The sequence below is a fragment of the Hippopotamus amphibius genome, chromosome 6, assembly GCF_030028045.1.
Source record: "Hippopotamus amphibius kiboko isolate mHipAmp2 chromosome 6, mHipAmp2.hap2, whole genome shotgun sequence".
NCBI classification, from domain to species: domain Eukaryota; kingdom Metazoa; phylum Chordata; class Mammalia; order Artiodactyla; family Hippopotamidae; genus Hippopotamus; species Hippopotamus amphibius.
Genome location: NC_080191.1, coordinates 52,235,241 through 52,246,820, shown reverse-complemented (window position 1 = coordinate 52,246,820; position 11,580 = coordinate 52,235,241). Strand labels below are relative to the sequence as shown.

At 38.8% G+C, this 11,580-nt stretch overlaps 1 non-coding gene across 1 annotated transcript; it reads right to left on the bottom strand.

The window, feature by feature from the left end:
* Positions 1-319: 319 nt before the first annotated feature.
* On the bottom strand, positions 320-426 carry LOC130856157 (U6 spliceosomal RNA). The gene has a single exon (XR_009054454.1). It is a non-coding gene; the product is annotated as a U6 spliceosomal RNA (small nuclear RNA).
* Between the last annotated feature and the right edge of the window lie 11,154 nt (positions 427-11,580).

Sequence of the window (11,580 nt, the reverse complement as noted above, 5' to 3'; positions counted from 1 at the left end):
CTTTGCATAATGCATTCATAAAACTTACAGAATATTGATTTTCTTTTTTAATATTCAAGATTTTATTTATTAACAGCTTTATTGATATATATTCACATACCATAAAATTTACCCATATAAAGTGTACAACTCAATGGCTTTTATTACATTTGCAGAGTTGTATAACCATCACCATCAATTTCAGAACTTTTCTTTTTCTTTCTCTCTTTCTTTTTTTTGTGGGATCTTAGTTCCCCAACCAGGGATTGAACCTGGGTCCTGGCATTGGAAGTGCAGAGTCCTAACCACTGGACCTCCAAGGAATTCCCAATTTTAGAACAAAAATATGGAATGCTTCACGAATTTGCGTGCCATCCTTGTGCAGGGGCCATGCTAATCTTCTCTGTATCGTTTCAATTTTGGTATACGTGCTGCTGAAGCGGGCACTGATTTCCTTATCTGCAGCTTGATTTCAGTCTTTAGTAGTAAATTCAGAAAGTTCACAGAGTTGACCATTATATGTAGACAGCATCATGAAATGGACTTACTCTCAGTCAACTGACATCAAGAACTTAACTATGTGGGGATTTTCCATATTTTGGTTAAAAGAATTTAACAAAAATAATTCTCAAATTGTCACCCTCTGAACAAACTAGAGAATGCCATGATTTACGCTTATGGGTTTTGTCTTTATTTGGGTTCTACTTGAGATCATTTGTGGCCAGTCCCACACCTTTCCTAACTGCTTTTTATGTTCACCTAAGCTACTCTACTACCCATTAGCACCAAGTGCCATTAGCAGTTATATTCCTTCCTTGACTACTCATGCTGAACTCGTCTGTAATAACAATGAGATAGACCGTTAGGAGAAATTCATCTTACACAGCACTGCTGAAAAACACCTCCAAGGTTTCCCCAAGTGATAGAAAACGCTCCAAAACTTATAACAAGAGAACATCCAATCTCCCCAAATGGCTCTAGTTGTCAGCAGCTTTATCTTCAATACCAATTGTTGGAAAGTAATGTACTTTTATTCAACTTTCAAACTGTACTTACTGGTACTCATTTGCACAGCCTGAGAGACATTTATGTGGGATGACATTAAATTGAGCTTTCAATATTTCTAATTTACATCTTTTCTTTGGATAGGACATCTCTGACATAGCAAAACTGTGTATTTGAAATCTGCTGATTGTCATTTGGTGGCAGTGCTTTATTTGCACAGGGCAAAGCTACTGCCAAAATGAATTAGATTGCATCTTTGCCTTTAGTATTTCTGGATTTTTAAAAACATTTAAAAAAATAAAAATAATTTTAAGCAATATCCAGTACATATAGCCCAACAAATATTTATGGACTATATCTCTGACATGAATAGCTCTAATAAGTTATTTTCCTATTTGCTGACACCAAGGGGGTGGGACAACCAAAACAGCTGTCAGACCAAGAATGCTGTTGTCACCATCAATTAAATCCTTTTGCTAGATGGCTCTGGCCATGCACCTGTTTTTTTTTCCTTTTCTTCTTCTTTTATTTATTTTTTTTAATGGAGAGCTACTCCACTCCCTTCTCTCTTACACTGCAAGAAAGGCAGGAGGGGAAAGGAACAATAAATTTAGCTGAAGGTCAACTAGGGCACCCTGCTAATGGCTCTCTCTCCTCCCATCACTGATTGCCTGAGAACAGAAAATCAGCCCAAATCTATTGTTGTGATCAGGGAGCACAAGATATAAGGTTGGTAAGTGCGCATGTGCTACTTATGGCCTTTTTCCTTTCCAAGAGAAATAATTACTACGTTTAACTGACATACTTCAGAGCAAATACCTTCTTCTGAGCTCAGCAGTGTGAAGGATGCAACACGGCGGAGCTGGTCAGCCTTGATGACAATAAGCTGCTGTTGGAGTCTCTACGTACGGCCCATAGCCTCTTTCCCCTTGCTTCACTCTGGTCTGCCTTGATTCAAGGCGACTTTCAAAACTAAGAATAAAGTGTGAGAGTCAGAATGTGTCAGCATGTAAAGGTGGAAACACTGAGGTACCCTGTATCTTCCCGTGCTTGTAAGAATGATCAGGGGCTACTCAGTTCTAAGAACAGGCAGGACCAGTGAGGGGGAAAGAAAAAGCAACCTGGAGCCTGGCATCCTGTCTGACCCACGTCTGTCCTTCCATGCAGGAGTGAGCAAGGTTATCCATCAGCACCAACAGAAACTAAACCAGTGACAACTCCCTTGGAATGTCAGGCTTCCACAGGTGCCACACATCTTCTGGGGGACAACAGGAAGTGAGTCAGGGGAATCATAAGGATGAGAAAGGAAAAAAAAGTCCTTCGCTTTAGAAAACACTTACACACAGGTAATCTCACCTTTTAATTGACCCTTACCTCTGGGGCAGAGCAGATTGTCGTCCTCATTTTTTTTTTTAATTAATTAATTTATTTTATTTGTTGGCTGCATTGAGTCTTCGTTGCTGCACACAGGCTTTCTCTAGTTGCTGTGAGTGGGGGCTACTCTTCATTGTGGTGCCAGGGCTCGTTGTGGTGGCTTCTCTTGCTGTGGAGCACAGGCTCTAGGCGCGTGAGCTTCAATAGTTGTGGCATGTGGAATCTTCCCAGAGCAGGGCTCGAACCCATGTCCCCTGCATTGGCAGGCAGATTCTTAACCACTGCACCACCTAGAAAGTCCCTGTCATCCTCATTTTAAGAATGAAGAAACAGATTTGAAGAAGTTAAGGTCATGCACAAGGTCATGTCAAGGTCAGAGCTAGATGCTGACTCATCTCCTGTCTCCTCTTGGAAAAGAGGGACATTTCCAGCTCATCTTTTCATACTCAATACTTCAAAATGTTAGCTTTTGATGAGATTGGCTGTTTTTGGATATTCTTTAAAGTTTTTCCTTTACTAACACTACACAACTACTATGGTAGGTAATATGCTCTTAGAGTTGCCAAGAAAACACCCAATATCAGGATGATCACCATCTACAAACCACTGTGAGTTTTTGTGCTTCCATGGGGTGCTGAGGGTCAAGGATATTTTATATTTTTAAAGCTACCATTTACTTTTTAAAAAAAAATTAATTTATTGGCTGTGTTGGGTCTTCATTGCTGCACATGGGCTTTCTCTAGTTGATGTGAGCGGCGGCTACTCTTCATTGTGGTGCACGGGCTCCTCATTGCCGTGGCTTCTCTTGTTGCAGACCAAGGGCTGTATGTGCATGGGCTTCAGTAGTTGCAGCACACCAGCTCAATAGTTGTGGTGCACAGGCTTAATTGCTCTGCGGCATGTGGGATCTTCCTGGAGCAGGGATTGAACTCGTGTCCCCTGCATTGGCAGGTGGATTCTCAACCACTGTGCCACCTCAGAAGTCCCTATCATTTACTTTTTAGGACATATTTAGTTAGTAACTTAATAGTCTTTTACTCTTTCTTCTTCATTTATTAAACGAAATTAATCAAATTTACCTGACTTGAAAATTTGACAGCAATAAACTGCTGAGTGTATTTGTACTTTACCTTTAGTTTTAAAAGAAAAAGACCATAAAATTTCCTTCAATCAAAAATGCAGATATACTATAAAATAAAAAAAAAACATATATTAGGCCTATTTAGGAAACAATATATTCAATAAAATAAATACTAACAATTGTAGAGATACTTAATTCAGAAGAGTCACTCAATATTTTATAGCCCAAGAGTAACAGATTATGAAACAGTGTTATTAAATCCTGTAGGCCAATATTTAATCTAAAGTTTGCACCTAGTCCAGTGTCTGGCCCAAATACAGCACTCAATATCTGTTCTCTGATTGAAAGCTGAATGTGTTGTTTTTTGTAGACTTCACCCATCGTTATTAATAATTTTACAATAACCTTAAATGAATTTTTAAAGGCTTTCCAAAATATATAATATACTTTTAATATACATATTTGGACCTATGGACTATAAAGTGAAAAGGCTTCAGGCTACCCCAATGATAAATAATTAGACATATAGTCTTTGGCAGTATAATTTTAATTTTAGGAGAAATTAGTTTTTGATCAGACCTTATTCTTACGAAACATTCCCTCATTTCATTTTCCTTCTGTTCCTACCACACACTGCTTTTGCAATGCAATGTTGTTTTAGGAAACTAATAATACTCTTGTTTGTGTAAAAGGCAATGGCTCTATTGAGCCCCCTGGTGTTGTGTTTGTTCCATCACAAAATCCTGAACGTTCTGAATTCTACGTTTTGTTTTGAAACACTGAGTTGACTATTAACACGGCCATTTTATTATGATATAAATAAAAAAGTAACAGTATCAAATTCAGAGAGTACCTTAACCTCTGAGATCCTTTCTTCCAGGACCAAGCCAATCCCAGTCCATTCATAAGGCTCCAAAGATTTAAAAAAATGTATTGAGTAATTATTTGGACCACGCTAAAGGCAGTATGGGCCATAGTGCCCGTTCACTGTTTTTTCCCAACTCAGAATTAAGTTATATTATCTCAGGACCAAAGACAGAATCAAACATAACTTCATTAGACCCATGCAGTACAATTTTATAAGATGTTCCTTCTTGTGGACACCAAGCCTGCCCACAAATATCACAAACGGTATAAAAATGTTCATTTTCATTCTGACGTGATATTCCATGTTATAGGCTGTTTTGTAACTTTGGATTTGTGGTCCCCAGTCGTGGTATTATCCAGTTGATAATCTGATTTTCCTTTTGTTCTCACACTCCCAAATGGACTACAAACACATACACTCAGTTCCCAGAACATGAGTGAGTAGTGTGACAAACATTTCTGTATGTGTTTGGAACTCAAAATGCATTTTTCCATACAATCAGTTTTTCGAAAAATGATGCTTAGTTTTCAAGGGTAACCCCTAAAATCAGTTCGACTCATACTGAATTGGACATATTTTACTAACAGTACCGTTTCTACTATAATTGGTCACTATTTACAAAACTATTTCTCTGGGAAAATGAATTCTGAGGTCTGTCTCAGGACTGCCAGAAACACAGCTTCTCTCCTTCAGAGCAGGAGACCCACCCGGCTTCTGACTGGGGGCTGCAAAGGGCCTGCGTGGGATGACTAGGCAGGTACTCCTTGGGAGCAGGCACTAGCTGGGGGCAGGCAAGTGCATGGTGCGGGGAGAGAAAGGGAGAAGGTAGGTCCCTTTCCCAATCCCTACCCCTATCCCTGTCCTACCCTCCATAAAGAACTCACAGTGTTACCTGGTTTTTCACTTAAGAGCACATAAAGACTTCAGCTGAAAAGTACTACGGCATCTATTGTGCTTTTAGGAAATTTCCGTAGGTATGCAGTGAAAGAGGGATTATGGATTGTATTAGAAAGCACGTCCCCTCAGCTACTCACTCATCAGCAAGCATTTGTTGATGACTTCTGTGATTTTCCAATGACGGCCAGGTGCTAGGAAACAGAGATGAACAAGCCACACTCCTTCCCCAAAGGGCTTACATTCTAATCAGGAGCGACAGGTATCCAGATAGACGGTATTACTGATATAGACTACAGTGAACATAATCTATTATACAAGGACACATAATATATAACTTCAAGGGGCCTTAGAGTATCATTGGGGATGCATAATAAACATGACTAGAAATTAAATCAGAATCAAGGGCATAATATTCACAAAGGTCACAAGGGGAACTAGAAGCAAGAGCCAAATGAATGGTCTACACCACTCCTTGACCGTGAGCCCCTTTTTCTCCCCAGGGAATAGCCCCTCACATCTTTCGGACCACAACTGTCACGTGGAACAAACTTCGAGGATATTCTAGTATGGAAAATAAATGTATAAATTCAAGAGAGGGAGAAATTTTAGTTAAGTCGCGTGAGGTTAGCACACGTGCTTATCTTTGCTCTCTGTCCAAATATCTCTATAAAGGTAATAGCAAAAATGCTATAAACACACAAGGGCTAAGACAGAATGAGAGCAGGTAGGAGATGTTGATTAAACTCGTGGACAGCTGATGACAGGCAGTAACAGACTTAGCAGAGAGAAGAGACCCAAAACTCAAGGCTGCCTATGGTTTACACATAGAACCCAGAAAGCCTTAGGAATTGGAGGCAACAGGTACCTGCTGGAGGTACCTGGAGCTGACACTGAAGAACTAGTTGTATAAGGTGTAGTGGGGCCCCTGGATCCCCTCCCCTAGCCTATGAAGCCAGGTACCCTCCTCTTCACCTCCCAGCAGAAGCCAGTTTACTCTCCAGAGAGGATGAATCACAGAAGCTCTGGCTGAAGATGGCCGGAAGACAGGATGGTGAAAACATGGGGGTTAGAGGAAAGAGGGCTTTCTACTGGCCCCTCCCCTCCATGCCCCCTTTACTCCTCAGAGCACTGTTATCCATGTGTATCACCTCCAGGCAGGAGAGGTTAGGTGATTCTTCTACGAGGAAACTGATCAATGAAAGGGGGGTGTCCAATTAATATTTGGGGTCTGCCAAAGCAACGTCCCTTCCCCTGGTCAGACACAAGCTTTGTTTGTATACAAAAAGCTTCTGATCAGAATTTTAGCACTTCACTCTTAGATGTGAATGCGGCATCAAGCATCATAGAACTGTGAGAAAACCCCAAAGCATGGAGGATGGAACTCCAAGGAAACAGATTAATTCAGGGAGCAGAAAAAGGCAGTATTCCTAAAAGACTATCATTAATATCTTTTAAAGCTGAGAAACAAAAAAGGGGTGTTTAGAGAATAAGAAAGGGCTCTTAAAAATTCAAAAGGAAATGAAAGCACTATTAATAATAATTTTTAAAAATTTCAATAGAATATTACTCAGCTATAAAAAGGGATGAGATGGAGCTATATGTAATGAGGTGGATAGAACTACAGTCTGTCATACAGAGTGAAGTTAAGTCAGAAAGAGAAAGACAAATATTGTATGCTAACTCACATATACGGAATCTAAAAATGGTACTGATGAACTCAGTGACAAGAACAAGGAAGCAGATACAGAGAATGGACTGGAGAACTCGAGGTTTGGGAGGGGGCGGGGGGTGAAGGGGAAGCTGAGACGAAGCGAGAGAGTAATACAGACATATATATACTACCAACTGTAAAATAGATAGTCAGTGGGAAGTTGTTGTATAACAAAGGGAGTCCAACTCGAAGATGGAAGATGCCTTAGAGGACTGGGGCGGGGAGGGTGGGGGGGACTCGAGGTGGGGGGAGTCAAGGAAGGGAGGGAATACGGAGATATGTGTATAAAAACAGTTGATTGAACTTGGTGTACCCCCCAAAAAATAATAAATAAATAAAAAAAATTAAAAAAAAATTTCAATAGAAAAGTTGGAAGATAAAAGATAGTATATCTTCCAGACAGTAAAACAAATAAGCAAACAAAAAAATCCTGAAAAGAGGGAAAATAGGGGTGAGATAAGGAAATTAGAATACCGTATATCAAATATGATCATATATCGAACTAAGAGGAGTTTCAAAAAGCAGATAAAGGAGAAAGAAGGAATTTATCCAAAAAATAATATACAATAAATTTCAAGAATTTAGGAAGAACAGAAATTTACAGATTGAAACGGCCACAATGTGCCCAGTACAATAAATAAAAAAGATTTATACCAACGCATAACATTGTAAAATTTTAAGGTTATAGAGAACTTGCTAAAACATTTTTTTTTGGGGGGGGAGTTATATCACATATAAGGAACTGGGTATCAGAATAGCCTTGAATAAGAGCATCACTAGAAAGTTTAAAACAATAGGGCAAAGACTTCAGTAATTCTAAGAGAAAATCATTTGCCACATAGAACACAATAGTTATCCAAATTATCAAGTGTGATAATTAAAAAGTCATATTTAGACAGAAAAAAGTCACAAAAAGTTTACCCTATTGTAACTGTTCTCAGGAAGCCACTGAATAATGCGCTCCACCCAAGGAGAGAGTAAAGCAAGGAAGAGAAAGATATGGCATCCAGGAATCAGGAGAACTGACACAGGAAAGAAATGAAGGGAGTCCCCAGAACGATAGTGATGGTACCTCTAGAGCAAACATGGGGGTTAGAACAGAAGAGCAAGAGGCCCAGGAGGAATGCTCCCAAAGAAAAAAAGTAGACGTAATTTTGTTATTTGACAACATTAGGAAGAATTTTTATAGTTCTTTTGGAAAAGTTAGTGTGGAGTTAGTGATGGGCACGAGGAAAACTAAGTAAAGAAACAAAGTTAAGGGACCAAGACAATGATTAACTCCAGAGAAAACAAAATATTGAACGAGACACGTAATAATATGATGGTAAACTACAGGGCCTGGCTGTGGAATAGTACTTGCAGGATTATTATCATGATAACACTCATAAAAATAAAAACTGTAATTGAAACGTCCCTGGAAGCCTGATGGAAAGAAATGTGTGTGTAAGAGGAGGGCAAGAAGGCTAAGACTGGGAAAAAGGAAGTCAAATAATGTCTGTAATTTAAAAATAGAGATACATCCAGTTACTCTCATTAGGTACCCATGTTGGTGTAAATACCTAGAAGTTGAACGTGGTTGTCTCTGAAGAGTGGGAAATTAGGAGAGAGGCGGGATGAGGCATGGAACACTTGTTTTCTTTCTTGGGCGTATAGCCATCGATCTACTGAAATGATCTACATGCATTGTTTTGGTAAATATAAAAAAATCAGTGAAAAAAGGGACTACGTTAGCAGTGTGGAATATGCTTATGGTATGAAATACAGAGAATAAAACTGTCAGTTCTTTGAATACTGACTTTGTAAAAGGAACATTTAAACATAAAAATAGTTGGTTTTTAACAATAGTGGCATTTGAAACGGGCAGTCTAGTGCCATCAGCAAGGCGCTGTCGCTTTGAAACTATTGCAAGTTAACAAAAGCTACTTTGAAGAGTGGTTTACAATGTCACACTTTGATTATCAAATGTTGGCACGAGAATCACATCATGTTTTCATTTTACTTAATTCATAATATACAAGTTCAATGTTACGAATTTTTAATATAAAATATAATCTTTGCCTTATTGTTAATTTTGACTAAACTAAAAAAAAAAGAAAAAGCCAGAAGTTCCCCACTATACATGTATTGATTTTTTAGTAGAAGAAATTAAGATGATTAAAATGAAGTAAACCTAAACACTTTTGTTATTTTCATTTTTGCATGTTTTTATGCCACTGCTCTCTTTGATTCTATCTTCAGAACAGCAAGTAGCTGGTTTAGCACTTGGTTGACCCACCCGCCTCAGATTTTTCCATTTTAAAGAGTGGATAGAGAGGCATAGAAAAGTTGATTGTCAAAGGTCTCCCAGTGACATGGATGAGACGTAAAACAAGATGGTTTGCTAGATGAAGACAGAACAATATTTCTGAACTTTAAACTCAAGAAGAAAAGCAGAGCTGTCTCTGTTAATCAAATAAGGATTAACTGTAATTTGAGAAAAAACTCTGAAGTTCAGCCACTTCAATTAATTTGACAAAAGGCCTAATTTTCCAAAAACGAAATAGAAATGCATATATTTTTTTTTCATTTTGAAACTACAATTTTCAGCACAGCAGAGATTTTTTTGGAACAGAAAGAAAACAGGGGAAAAAAAACTATGAAATTTCTAGAAAGGTGAGAAATGTCAGAGGCCACAGTTTTCAAATAATTGTAATGGAAACAGCTTTTGCAGTTAGAAAAATATATTTGTGTAGAGACTAAAGCTTTACACAATGGTGAAATCCCCTAATTTCTTCTATATTGATATTTTTTGCTACATCTATACACTAAATTTAGAGATTAACCTTTGTTATGTTAAAATTTATCTCTGCCAATAGAATCACACATGCTGATTCTTAAATTTTTGAAAAATATAGGAAGTATAGAAAAGAAGTTATCCACAATCCTATCATTCAGAGATAATCACTAATGACATATTGGTGTCAACATGTCACCTCAGTCTTTATTCACATGTGGATGAAAAGATACATTTATTTGTTTCTAAGTTGGAATCATGTGATATATCCTTTATATCTTCACTTGTATTTAATATGTAACAAGCTCTCTCCATATCACTAAATAATTGTCTAAAACATGACTTTAATTTTTAAAAATTTGGAAGACAGAGACTTCCCTGGTGGTCTAGCGGGTAAGACTCTGAGTTTCCAATGCAGGTGGCTTGGGTTCCATCCCTGGTGGGGGAACTAGATCCCGCATGCATGTGGTAACTAAGAGTTCACATGCCGCAACTAAGACATGGTGCAGCCAAAATTAATAAATAAATAAATATTTTTAAAAAACTGGAAGACAGTTCTGACTCCCAAACGCTACGGTTCCCTATGGAAACACTCTCCTTCCAATTTCTCTAATTGGCTTTAAAAAATACATAAAACATCAAATAATTATGCATGCTAGATAGGTCTGATCTTGACAGAGAAGAGCTTCTGTCTCTATGAAACACTATTTTTACAAGTATAAAGCAGGTATTAAAAGATCTACAAGGTTGATTATATATACTTTGTTTCATTAAAAAAAGCAAGTAAACAAACAAACAAAACAACAAGCAATTTTTATTTTCATCTCTTGAAGAAAAGAAGATACAATTCATGATCCCCAGTGATGGTGTTCTGGATGTCTCTTGACCATTACTGGAGGCTCCTTTTTAAGAAAGAATTTGCCGATATATTATCTATCACTAAAGTAGCATAATTTTCAATTCTCCATTTTCTATCCATGATATGCCCATTCTGTCGGTGTCGCCGGTTGGCTTCCCCAGGAAGGCAGGCTCTGAGGTGGAACCTAGTATCCTGGAGGTTTCTTAGGGTTTCACTGTGGTCAGCATGCACGGAAAGGGAGGGGAGAGAAAAGCAGAACTGGGCAGGCTGAGAAGCTGCACTGTGACGGAACCTCCGCCATCTTAGTGGGACTTCTGACGACAGGATGAGCCCTCCAAGCCGTAGCTAGTTGGGGGCAGGTGAGCCGAATCTTGAATACCCCCTCGTCAGTCACTGGGTGCAGCCACCAAGAAGCGGGTGCCATCTTGTGCGAGTGGCCCTCCTCTGCTGAGACAACGCCCAGTGCACTTGACACCTGAGGGCTGCCACCAGCTGTTGCTGGAGATGGAGCAGGAAGACCTTCCTTCCTAACGGGGGCTCATTACAGGGTCATCCTCCTCTTGTCTCCCTGGCTAGAAAACCGAGAGACAACTGAAATCATGCCTTTTCTTGATCAATTCTATCACCAAGCTTATTGCTTGTTCCTTCAAAAAGTGTGTCAAATACATATTTTTTTCTCTAAACCTATGGCCATCTTCCTTCCCTTTTTGCACCATGCAGAATCTCACACCCAAGTTACTCTAGCAGCTTCTTAGATGGGCTTTGCATCTCATGTTTCTCCTTACTAATACGTTTCACATACCACTGACAAGATTATTGACGCACTTGAACCATGACTTTCATTGTATTATTTCTATTGAAAGAATGTGTATTTGTTCTCTATTTCATAACAGGCACACCTTTCAGTTTTCTTTGTTTGGCTTGCAAGGTCTTCAAAATAATATTCTCAGCCAGGCACATTCTATGCAAACATACTTCCCACTGCTCTGCAACCCTCTAGCCACTAGTGTCGTCTCTGATCCTGCTCATGCCT